The 12,787-nt window shown below is 43.6% G+C and overlaps 1 protein-coding gene across 4 annotated transcripts in view; it reads left to right on the top strand.

Moving 5' to 3' along the window:
- Positions 1–12,787, top strand: part of ITPK1 (inositol-tetrakisphosphate 1-kinase) — a 243,707-nt gene that overhangs the window by 87,737 nt on the left and 143,183 nt on the right. Inside the window, exon 2 of one of the 4 annotated variants that reach the window (XM_077819301.1) lies at positions 10,005–10,180. The exons of the other annotated variants lie outside the window; for them this stretch is intronic. The gene's annotated coding sequence lies outside the window, so the exon portion shown is untranslated. The remainder of the gene's footprint in view (positions 1–10,004; positions 10,181–12,787) is intronic. 4 annotated transcript variants of the gene reach the window in all.

Raw genomic sequence — 12,787 nt, 5'->3', positions numbered from 1 at the left:
TGCATTTGCAGATGGTTGTAGGACAAAGGGCACACTCTCAGAGCCATTAACTTGCTGAATATGAAAATCAGCCCCTTTTGCCCCACTTTAAACAGTTTCTCTACTGGACTTTTGCACTCAATGAGCTGGATTTTTGTTTAACGCTAGTTACTGGTAAAAGATACGAAGAAACCATTGGAGCCATCGAGCACATTACAATACAAAGCACTTAGTAAAATAAATTTTCACTTGACATTTTCCATTGTAAATCGCTGTTGGGTATGGCTAACAAGCTGGTAATTCCCCAGTCCATTCATAGTCACTGACTACTTAATGGAGAGAACTGGAAATACAATAATAATACAAAAAGATGTAGTGCATTTATAATACACTGTTTTCTTCTACATTGTGAATGCTGAAGCATGGCTGTATAAAAACTTGTTAAACTTCAAAACAGATTTATTACTTAAACATGATTTGGTTACATCAAGAATGGAAAAACATTTATAGCAAGCAGCAAAATTAATATGTATTGATTAAATTGTTCCAGGACACTGGGATCACAGGTCTGACTAATTTAAATAAATAGCAAATGTCACCAGCTACAAAATAGGCTTTAAATTATTTTTTAAACATAGGAATTATTCCTCAGGATCAATACCCTTTTTTCTGGAGGGTTTTTTTTTTTTAAACCTTCTGTTCTTGCCATTATGCAAGATACAGGTCAGTGCTTGGCAGACTTTGGACTCTGACCACCCAGTTCAAGAACTTCACTTCTGCTTGACCCATAATATGAGGAGAAGAACTTGTTCCCCCCTCCAGTGCCTAGATTTTGTGAGAAATGAAATTGTTGTGGCAAAGTGAGAACTTAAGTCCAAAGGACTTTCTCTGACTCTCCTAAAATGTGCTGACTTTTTGATATTAGATCACCTGGTCTGGTTCCCTGCCAATCCAGGAATATTCCCTATTATACGTTTTTGTATTGTTTTGTCTAATTTTGAAAGTTCCAAGTGAGGGGGCTTTCACCAGTTCCTTCAGGAAATTATTCCACAACCTAATACTTATTACTGCCAGGAAGCTTTTCCTGTTAATCAGCCTGAACATTTTCCTTTCTTAATTTCATCCCATTATTCTGAGTTAACACCTTTCGTACTCTACCACCATATATTATTTCTATCTCCAACTGTGGCTTTATCACCTTCAGATATTTGTATTCTGTTGTTATATCTTCCAGCGCCACGCTTCCCTTTTGTTATCACTTAGTGTAGCAGTACAAATTGGGGCCGAGAGTTTTAAAGCTAGCTGCCTGGGGAATTCGGATGCCCAATTCATATTTAAAATTAATTAGGTAATTGGGCATCTGAATCTCCTAGGCAGCTTTGAAAATCTGACTCTGCTTGTTCTAGGCTTCCCTCATGTATCGATCTCTCTGGCCTCCTGCTCATTTTTGTTGCTCGTTGCTAGCTTGCTGATATTTTTTCTGGCAATCAGATACCCAGAATCAAATGCAAGAAAGAAGTAGATTTCATTCTGTGTCATTAGTAGCGATCTAAATTCTATAGATAAACTCTGTTGTCCTTTTGTGCTCTCCAGATCTGATTTATTTTATAATAGTTTAATACAGTACAATAGAATTACTTTCTCCTCTTTTTTTCCCATTAGTACTTTGGGAAGGCTTTCCTGGTTTAGTTCCCACACCCTGTAGTAGAAAAGCTTTCTGTTGAGCCAGTGTAGTTCTTTGTATGTTTGATTATCTTAGAACACGGGTATACCTGTAAGTGACGTACGCATCCACTTTCATTTGCTTTATTCTTATCTCTTAGTGTTCTTGTGATTTGAGCCATTGTAGCAAATTTGAGAACTTCACTTAGTTTTGGAGTTTTTAGCTTGGACTTTGCAGTGTTGGTTGTTGATGTTTAATGTTTTGATACCAGCATATTATTTTTAAATACCTTCCTCTGGAAAGTCTTCATACATCATGCACCTAGATTTTTAGGTCTCTTCCTCCCCAGTTTTTTTCTGCTGTACTATGGAAAGGTGAAAAAGCCTTCCTAATTTTCAAAAATCGTCACGAAGCTGCTTTCTGTGCTTATCAGGAAAGCTTTTAACTAGAATGGTATTAGCACAGTGTTAGAAAGGTGCTTAATATCTGTGATGCCCAGTCCTTTCAGGAGCACCGTGTGTGTTCACTTTTTGTCCTGGGATCTGCTCCCGAAGAGCTTTTTGGAGAGGCCAGGGCCTATTCAGTTTGAGCCTGCATGCCTTCTGCACACAGGATTGTACTGACTTAATGGGAGTTCTGCTTAGCGTGACCAGACATCCTGATAAAATCGGGACTGTCCCGATATTTAGTTGTTTGTCCCGCGTCCTGACCAATGTATGGTTCGGGACGCCATTTGTCCCAATATTTTGCTTCAGCGGCACTCTGGCTTTTTTTTTTTTTGCGCTTGGGGCAGCAAAAAACCTAGAGCCAGCCCTGATGGGTGCGGGGGGAGGGGCGGTGAGCCTGTGGCTGCCCCCCCATGTGTCCCGATATTTTGTTCTTGTCATCTGGTCACCCTAGTTCTGCTCATAGAGAACTTGCAGGATTGAGCCCTTATTTTTCCCATTTCAGGGATTCTCAAACTCCGTTGCACCACAACCCCCTTCTGATAAAAATTACTACAGGACCTCAGGAGGGGGGACCGAAACCTGAGCCCACCCAAGCCCTGCCACCCTGCGTGGGAGTGGGGCAAGGGCAAAGCCCTTCCGCCCCAGGTGGGGGGGCCAAAGCCGAAGCCCCAGGGCTTCAGCCCCAGATGGGGGGCCTGTAACCTGAGCCCTGCTGCCCTGGACTGAAGCCCTCAGGCCCCAGCAAGTCTAAGCCAGCCATGGCGACCCCATTAAAACAGGGTTGCAACCCACTTTGGAGTCCTGACCCACAGTTTGAAAACCTCTGTTCTAGTTGTTGTAAGCAGGACCTGACTTGTCTTACAAAAGGGGGTCTTAAAGAGCTTGGTCCCATCTCCTTGCCTTTTATATCCTAATGTATGTTGTGGTATCTTTCATATGGTTGTTCTTTTATCCCCCTCGTTGGTATTCCCAGCTGCTAGCCACTGATTGCCTACAGCAAAGATGACAAATGACCATTGTTCTATTGGAGATGGTCTCGTTCTTCTTTGTCTCTCAGTTTGGTCAGTATTTTTCTGTATGTATTTGGGAGCCAGCGATGTTTGAGTAACACAGTTTTGTTTGGAGCTCCTGATGATTTTTCAGTTTCTTGGACAGAATGGGAAGCATGATGTGCTATTTAATGTTAATTGCTGTCCCGAGCATGAACATTTCGACTGTTTGAGGATTTACGGTGAATTGTGAGGAGAATGTGACCCCTTTTTGTAGTTCTCTTGGGTGGCATTATTTATATTAATACCCAAATTATCAAGATGGAGTAGGGATTTTACAATTGGTAAATGCAGCAGTTTTTTAACTTCAATTTTATTTGGATTAATAAAAACTCAGACATCTGCCTGGCTTTCTTTTCAAATGTCCAACTTATTACCTGTGCATTTTTTTTGTCTGGTTAAAAACAAAATAGCATCCTCCCATTTAAAAGCAACCAGCCTTATTTTTCCTCCGCCTGTGAAGGTGGACTTCTTGAATTGTTCTGGAGCTGCAAACAGTTTCCAAAGGTGGTGCGTCTCTCCATACTACTCTCAATAACCATAATTTACCTTACAGTGGCACACAGATGAGTAGTGAAGTCTCATAGTACTAAATTCTGTAGAAACATGCAGTTATGCAAACATAAACCCTGCCCGGAAGAGCTTACAGTCCAAGGCTCCAGGCCTGTGGTGAAATCTACGCAGGCACTGGGGTTTGCCATAACAAGCCTAATGCAAGAGGAGATACAACAAGTGCATGGGGAAAAAAAAAAAAAAGAACCTCCTGTCCTCCCATCCACAGACCCTATGTAACAGTGATAGGACTAAGTGATTATATGAACTAACAATGTACACAATTAGCAGATTTCAAGTCAACTTTTGAAAATCAATTTGATATCCGTGATCTCCTCTGGGCACGTTCCTAACCATTAACTAAGGAAACTATTATACCAAAGTCTGAAAGGGCATTATACCAATGTATAGTCAGTTAGCGTATTTATGCTTGAAGCACTCAGGACTTTAGGAAAAGGCACTTTTTGTACAAATTAAAATATATAACTGCCAAAACCAGTGGTGAAACTCACTTCTTTGTTTTTTAAAATCTTAATTTGTGGAACTGAAAACTTAGAGTGCAGCAGGCTGGTGTGGGGTAGATTTTTCCACCCCAGTTTGATGTGAACTAACCATTCATATAGGCAAGCCCAAAGGCAATTTCTGTCCTAAAAAGCTCATGTTCCCAAATAGTTTGCTCCCACTCTTTTGTGGTGGCCCAGAAGGACTATTCTGATGCAATGTCTGGGCCATACTATCGAGAACAGGTGCTGCAGAAATGCTTATGAACTTGCATCAGTTACAGAACCCTATCAGAGCATGGAGCCAACCTGCTGGGTTTAAGTGTGCCCTTTAAACACTTCGCTGAGTGGTTTCCTCCCCAAGATTAGTATTTTGTATTGGAAAGGGAATAAAATTTAAAACTTTGCAAATCTACAAAACAGTTTAATAAAACAATTACCTACCCTTAACTTTAGAAAGGGGGGATAATTTAAAATAAATGAAGACAGTAATCACGAAGACCATAAAATAAAAAAGTGGATAGTTTAAACTCCTTTGACGAGGCATGGAGGCTTCTAGAGCACATTGTGAGTCCCAGAAGGTATGACTCCCCTGAACAGGAAAGGAAACAGGAAGGCAGGAAAATAAAAAACTCCCATAGAGCTAAATCGCAAGGCTCAAAATGCTATTTGAGCCAAAAAGGTATCCTGCCAAAACAGGAAATCTGACTATGGCAAATCCAATAGAAAGGAGCATCAGTTATGGCTGGTAACATTTGAAGATGGAAACTGGGAGGGAATTTGACTCTTTTGACATAAAAGCTTGTCTCTCTGTCTGTCAGTCTTAGGTATTTATATGACCCCCCATTACCACAGTATCTGAGCACCTCACAGTCTGTAATGTTTTCGTCCTTGCAACACCCCTGTGAAGTCGGGCTGTGCTATTTTTCAGATGAGACACAGAGACACAAAGTGCCTTGCCCAAGGTCACGCTGGAAGTCTGTGGAAGAGCAGGAATGTCTTTTCTGTGATGATGCCAAACTTTTAGGTAATACTGTGAGAACGTCCAGCGGGTGTTACACATGTGCTCTTTTGGGGTGAGAATAGTTACATAAGCAAGATGAGTTTCATTACAGCTCTTAAGAACAAACAGACTCCTAGTAGGGAATGGATTCAGATGGGTTGTTTTGTTTTTGAGATTAGTTGGAAAGGAAGGGGAGAGTTTTACAGAGTGTAAATAGATCCCAGTGTAACCTCCTTGTTCGGCAGTGTTAGCAGTGCAGGGAAGGTAAAGAAAAGGAGAGCTACCTGGCAAAACTAATGTATGTGCCATGTAACTTCTTGGATTGAGCATTAAGTTATTTACAAAGGCTAATACTATGTGTATAGAATAACTGCAAATTGGTTGTCCAGGGAAGATAATGGGGGAGGTGTGACGAGATCCCGGAGTACAACCTTTAACTGTGGGACTGCTGTACTTCCTTAATTCTCTAGCCTGGGTTGTCTCTCACAAAGCTAGGTCAGTGACAAGCAGTAAAACCGCTCCAGGCGCCGTGATCACTGAGTCATCAACATGTGGAGCCACACGCTCAGCTAAATTGAATGAATACTCCAAGCCACTCATGAATCATAGAGAGGCACCAGCAAATCACCCCAGCTCCCAGCCTTGCACCCCAGAAATATACCGTCTTACACCGCTCAAGATTCCCTTGGACAGTGCAAGCTCATTAATAAGTTTGCCACTTCTTCAAAGGAAAGTGGACATGCACCCACTTTTTTAATCTGAGCTGAGATTCCCTAGCACTTCTACCAAAAACACACGGTTTTAGGTGAATTATAAAACATATTTATTAACTACAGAAAAATAGATTTTAAGTGATTATAAGTAGCAGACATAGAGATCAAAATTGATTACCTAAGAAATAAAAATAAAAACAGTCTAAATTATAACTTTAGCAGACTAAGCAAGATATAAATCAAGCAGCCCCTCACCGTAACAGACAGCTCACAGTTCCTCAATACACAGATTGGACTCCCTTCCAGTCGGGGACCAGTCTCCTGAGTTCCAAGTCTTTGTCTCCCAGATAATTTCCCTGGTGTTGGGATGAGGGAGAGAGGCCAAGTAATGATGTCACTTGCCTCACGTTTATACTTTTTTCCAACTGCTAGAAAGATCCTTGCTGTGAGGTGAGGGTCAGGCAGTTCCCATTGTGTATGTGCTGGTCTCTAAAGAACCTCTAGGAGAATGGAGTCTTCTTGATGGGCCATTAACACCTGTCTGCCCAGTGATAGCTGCTCTTTTGTTGCAACTGAAAGGCTGTCTGTGGGTGTTTCCCAACCTCACAACATATTTTGGTAACACACACACAACAATACTTCGTAAGTTCACGTACAATGATAGTACATGCAATCCAACAGGATATTAATGTTCATCAAATCAAGACTTTTTAATTGATACTTCAAAAGGCATCCTTTGTACAGAACATATCATAATCACATGGTGGTGAAAATGGGGGTTCCAGGGTGCTATTTTGAGGTACAGTGTGCCACAGGAGGGTTCTCTTTACTGGTCTGCTTGGATTATAATTAAGGCTAAGATTTTTGTCATGGATATTTTTAGTAAACGTCATGGACAATAAAGAAAAATTCATGGAAGCCCATGACCTGTCCCTGATGTTTACTAAAAATATCCATGATAAAATGGGAAAGGGCTGAGCAGCTGCAGGGTGGCTGAGAGCTCCAGGGCCCCCACCACTTGTCGGGGCTCAGAGCTCCACAGTCTCCCTGCCCCACTAGGGAGCTGCTGGGGTCTCCCTGCCCGCCGTGGCAGCCAGCATACCCCCGCTGCCCGTGGCGTATTGGAGCTTGGGGGCCTGCTGCCTCATGTGATGGGCATACCTCACAGCTCCCTGCCCCTGCGGCGGGACCCTGCAGTTAGAATGAATCATAGAATATCACGTCCCTCGGTCTGTTGGCAATGCTCCTACTTATACAAGGGCACATTGTTGACTCATATCCAGCTTCTCGTCCACCGTAACCCCTAGGTCCTTTTCTGCAGAACTGCTGCTTAGCCGTTCGGTCCCTAGTCTGTAGTAGTGCATGGGATTCTTCCGTCCTAAGTGTAGGGCTTTGCACTTGTCCCTGTTGAACCTCATCAGATTTCTTTTGGCCCAATCTTCTAATTTGTCTAGGTCCCTCTGTATCCTATCTCTATGCTCCAGCGTATCTACCTCTCCTCCCAGTTTAGTGTCATATGCAAACTTGCTGAGGGTGCAATCCACGCCATCCTCCAGATCATTAATGAAGATGTTGAACAAAACCAGCCCCAGGACCTACTGCTGGGGCACTCTGCTTGATACCTGCTGCCAACTAGACATGGAGCCATTGATCACTACCCGATGATCTAGCCAGCTTTCTATCCACCTGATAGTCCATTCATCCAGCTCATACTTCTTTAACTTGCTGACAAGAATACTGTGGGAGACTATTTCAAAAGCTTTGCTAAAGTCGAGGAATAACACGTCCACTGCTTTTCCCCTCATCCACAGAGCCAGTTATGTCATCATAGAAGGCAATTAGGTTAGTCAGGCATGACTTGCCCTTGGTGAATCCATGCTGACTGTTCCTGATCGCTTTCCTCTCCTCTAAGTGCTTCAGAATTGATTCCTTGAGGACCTGCTCCATGATTTTTCCAGGGACTGAGGTGAGGCTGACTGACCTGCAGTTCCCCGGATCCTCCTCCTTCCCTTTTTTAAAGATGGGCACTACATTAGCTTTTTTCCAGTCATCTGGGACCTCCCCCGATCGCCATGAGTTCCCAGCCCCCATGGCTAAAGGGATCTTTGGAAGTCAGATTCCGTGACAAAATCGTAGCCTTAATCATAATGTAGGGTTCTGTGTGGAGAGGTACAAAAGTGAGAACTGAAATTTTTTTTTTTTAAATTCTTGACTGAGGGATGTTCTATTTTCATCCCTTTTGGCTTCATTTTGTGCTCTGACTTTTCAGTGGTATGTTGAATAGTTGCCTTGTTTGATGGGAAGTTCCTGTCCTACGATTTTATGCTGGTAAGAAGAGTGGTGAACAAATTATACTTTTCACACATCTTAATAGAGGTGTTGTATTTACTGATGAGAAACTTCCAGCCTCATTTTCTAAGAATTCAAATAGAAGCCAACTTTTGCTGTCAGCTGGCCATTTCAGTTGACTTTACTCATGCAAAACCAAATGACTATAGCAGCAGGCATGAGCTGTCCTGTTAACAATTTTTAAAATATATACAGTAAGCTAGAGTAACTCAGTGTGGCTTTGAGGCCCTAATTCAGCAGTCCATCCCTATTCAGCAAAGCACTTATACACATACTTACCTTTAAGTACATGGTTACGGCTCATTGATGTCATTGGGTTTAAGCATACGCTTACATGCTTTGCTGGATTGGGGCCTTCGTGAGATCGAAGCACAGAGCCCCTAATACAGACACTGCAGTTTAAAGTGAGCCAGTCTGTTAAACCTCATGAAAATGTTTACTGTTGTAGAGGACAGAAAATAAGCATTTCCTTTAATAAAAAACTTGAAATCTTGATGCCTCTGAGCACATTTCATTGTGCTTCAGTTTGAGAGCTGCACAATTAGACCAGTTATAACCCTAGCACTTCGCCATTCAAATGTTATATGGAACAAAGGTCCTAGAAGGTCAGCGCTGAAGAACACTCTCAGTATGTGTGACCAAGCAAGAACCTGACCCCTTGGTGTGTTACAATATAGGAAGTGTGATAAGATGTTCGGATGGAGGAGGCCTCCTGCCTCCATTAGTTTTCAGTTTCCTCTTCTTCCTCCCCCCTCCCCCCCGTACCTGGCTTGGAGTTTAGCAATTTAGCACATGCATGTAGCTCTTGTAACACTTCCTGTTTTGTAGCTGATAAATTTTCATTGCAACGTGTATCCACGCCAGACCCTGCTGATAGCTGAAGCGCTATCTCTGCAAGACACAAAATCTTGCCTCTTGCATCCAGCTCCTGTTTTTTCTCCTCTGACCAATAATTTGCAGCTTGTTAGAATGAAAAACCTTATAAATGCAATATATGGTCAAAGCTTTATACCATCAGATCCATATTCTCCAACACCCCCTATTCCTGCCTAGACAAATGGATTATTTCCTCCTAACAAAGACATAGACAGGAACAATGGGAACTGATGCTAACATCTTTAATAGGGGCCAGCTGGGTCACAGACCTCAGTTGTTTCCTGTTTCTAGACAACTAGCGGGGACAGCCTACTGGTCAGGAGGACTGGGGACTGCTGATAACTGAACTGATTGAAGGAGAAGAGGAAGATGATGGTTTAGCATTCCTGTCAAGGCAAAAATGGCTGGATGGAGATGAGGACAGGGTTAGAAGGGGCAAGGAAGCAAAGTGGGGAAGAGCAGTAGAAACAATCCAAATCTCCTACCAATCCTGTACAATCCAATGACTGGAAGGTAAAGTTAGACAAATACAGATTGGAAAGAAGCCGGAAATGTTTTGCAGTGAGTAATTAACCATTGGCACAATTTACCAAGGGTCATGGTGGATTCTCCATCATTGGCAATTTTTAAATCAAGAGTGGATGTTTTTCAAAAAGCTACGCTCTAGGAATTGTTTTGAGGAAGTCTGTGGCCTGTTTTATACAGGAGGTCAGACTAGCTGATCACAATGGTCCTTTCTGACCTCAGAATCTATTAATCTCCTCCTTCCAGTACCGGAAGAATCAGAAATTTGACAGCTGTGCATCAAGTATAGATTAGATTCTTGTGTAAAGGATTGCTTAGTGTAGCATACTTTTCGTTGCATTGCCAGCACCACTGAGAGGAACCCAGGCTCGGAAACTGGCTTACCATCTCCCCCTGGGAAGCAGTCAGCTTGCTGTCAAGCAGAAACCTGCTGTGTGCAATGTTAACCTGATTCATGGGAACTCTCTTCCCCAGTCACCTGCAATCTTCAATTCAATCTTTCTGCACTAATGATCTGAACAGGTATGAAATGCTAGGGAGCTTGGGGTGGTGGGGGGATAGGGGTTGTGCACTGCTCCTGTTTCTTCAACTCAGTTCATTAAAGATCCTTCTTAAATGTAGCAGTTCTCTTAAGTTCCTCATCCTAGCAATAGCCCATTAGAATCCTGCAGTAAATTAGAGTGGAAGATGCTTCCCTCTTCTGATTTTTAATAAGAAAAGAGCTTTGCATTTGTAAATTGAAAAATGGAATTTGGCTTGAAAGTTACAAGTGTGTGCACACAAAAGGGTTCAGGATGTTTTGTTTAGACTAGCAATAAGTGTGGGCTGCCAATTAGCGAAATGAATGGAGGTTTGTCACAAAACAGGCTCCCTTTTTATGCTTTATAAATTTTAAGTGACAATGTCTAGATATTGGATTGGCAACCCTGGCAGAAGTCCTCTATCCACAGAGCAGATACAGTGCTGGCAGGGACAGTGAAAGCTTGTTCAACAGTACCCCACCAAGGTATCTGAATCCTGATTTAAAGGGATTATTGCTCATGGTGAGGTGGCAGTGAGGTTTGCAATGTGAGCACATGTCCACTGGTTTGAGAACAATAACTAATTTCATGTATCTCTTAAATGTAATGGGTTGGTGTGTTCAACTCTTAACCGAAAGATTGGTGGTTCCAGTCCCCTCAGGAATACAGCTAATTTTTCCAGGGTGCTCAGAAACCACAATGATGGAGGCAGTGGAAGAAATTAAATGGAAGATGCCACAGAGGAGATGATTTTCAGTCTCTACGGGAGAGGACCAGACTTGGACTAGCAACATGTTCTGTTGCCACATTAGAAGACAAAATTGACAATAGTCTGGAGGAGACAGGACGACGACAACTCTCACCTTTCTGGTGAATGACCCACACCGATTTAGGATATGTCTACATGGCCGAAAAAAAGTCCTTCTTAATTTGGGCTAGATAGAATCATAGGGCTGGAAGGGACCTCGAGGTAATCTTGTCCAGTTCCCTGCACTCATGGCAGGACTAAGTATTATCAAGACCAGTGGTCTCCAACCTTTTTTATGCCCAAGATCACTTTTTTGAATTTAAGGGCAACCCAGGATCTACCCCTTCCCTTCTCTGAGGCCCTACCCCTTCCCCAAAGCCCCACCCCTCTCACTCCATCCCCCCCCTTTCCCACCCTCACTCACTTTCACTGGGCTGAGGTAGGGAGTTGGGGTTCGGGAGGGGCTGCGGGCTCTGGGCTGGGGCCAAGGGGTTTGCAGTGTGAGAGGGGGCTCTGGGCTGAGCCTGGGGCAGCGGGTTTGAGTTTGGGTGCGGCCTCCCGCAAGCAGCACTTACCTCCGGCGGCTCCTGGTCGGTGGTGCAGTGTGGCTGCCGCTAAGGCAGGCTCTCTGCCTACCCCAGCCCTACGCCGCTCCCGAAAGGGGTCAACGCGCCCCTGTGGCCCTTGGGGGGTGGCAGGTGGCACATGGCTCTGCGTGCTGCCCCTCTCTACAAGCACCACCCCTACAGCTCCCATTGGCCACAGCTCCCCCGTTCCTGGCCAATGGGAACTGCGGGGGCAGTGCTTGCAGGCAGGAGCAACGTGTGGAGGGAGACTCCTCTTCCCCTGCCCGTGGGGCCTCTCTGGCCACTTCTGGGAGCGATGTGGGACTGGGACAGGCAGGGAGCCTGTCTTAGTGGCAGCCCCGCTGTGCTGCCGGAGATCGATATCGATGGTTGGTGACCACCGATCTAGACCATCCCGCACAGGTGTTTGTCTAACCTGCTCCTAAAAATCTCCAGTGATGGAGATTCCACAGCCTCCCTAGGCAATTTATTCCAGTGCTTAAGCACCCTGACAGGTTTTTCCTAATGTCCAACCTAAACCTCCCTTGCTACAATTTAAGCTCATTGCTGCTTATCCTGTCCTCAGAGGTTAAGAGCAACAATTTTTCTCCCTCCTTGTAACAACCTTTTATGTACTTGAAAACTGTTATCTTGTCCCCTCTCAGTCTTCTCTTTTCCAGATTAAACAAACCCAATTTTTTCAATCTTCCTTCATAGGTCATGTTTTCTACACCTTTAATAATTTTTGTTGCTCTTTTCTGGACTTTCTCCAATTTGTCCACATCTTTCCTGAAATGTGGCACCCAGAACTGGACACAATACTCCAGTTGAGGCCTAAGATAACCTGCATTAGTTAACTCAGGTTAAAATAGCAGTGAAGGCATGGCAACTTGGTTTTTAACTTGGACTAGCAGCTTGAGTTAAATTCTATAGGGCAGCCTGGGGTTGAACTCAAGCTTCTAACCTGAGTTAAAAGCTGAGCTGCAGTGTTGTCACTGCCATTTTAACCCCGGTTAGCTAAACCGAGTTAAGAATATACATTTTGGGGTGGTTTTTTTTTTTTTTTTTGCTGTGTAGCCATACCCGTAGAGAGAGAGAGAGAGAATCAGAAACACTAGCTGATGGTCTGGCAACCTGGTGAAAGACACTCTGGTAAACATAAGAGCATAAGCTCTTTCTATCTCTGCATCTAAAAGCCTGATTGTCCACTGTTTGAGCTGAAGAGCCAGGTCCATTAGCTTTCGAGGCAATAGGAGACTCATAAACTTCTGTATATAGTCCAGCTGTGTGCTGA

Source organism: Eretmochelys imbricata, chromosome 6 (genome assembly GCF_965152235.1).
Source record: "Eretmochelys imbricata isolate rEreImb1 chromosome 6, rEreImb1.hap1, whole genome shotgun sequence".
NCBI lineage: Eukaryota > Metazoa > Chordata > Testudines > Cheloniidae > Eretmochelys > Eretmochelys imbricata.
This window is presented reverse-complemented; position numbering and strand designations above follow the sequence as displayed.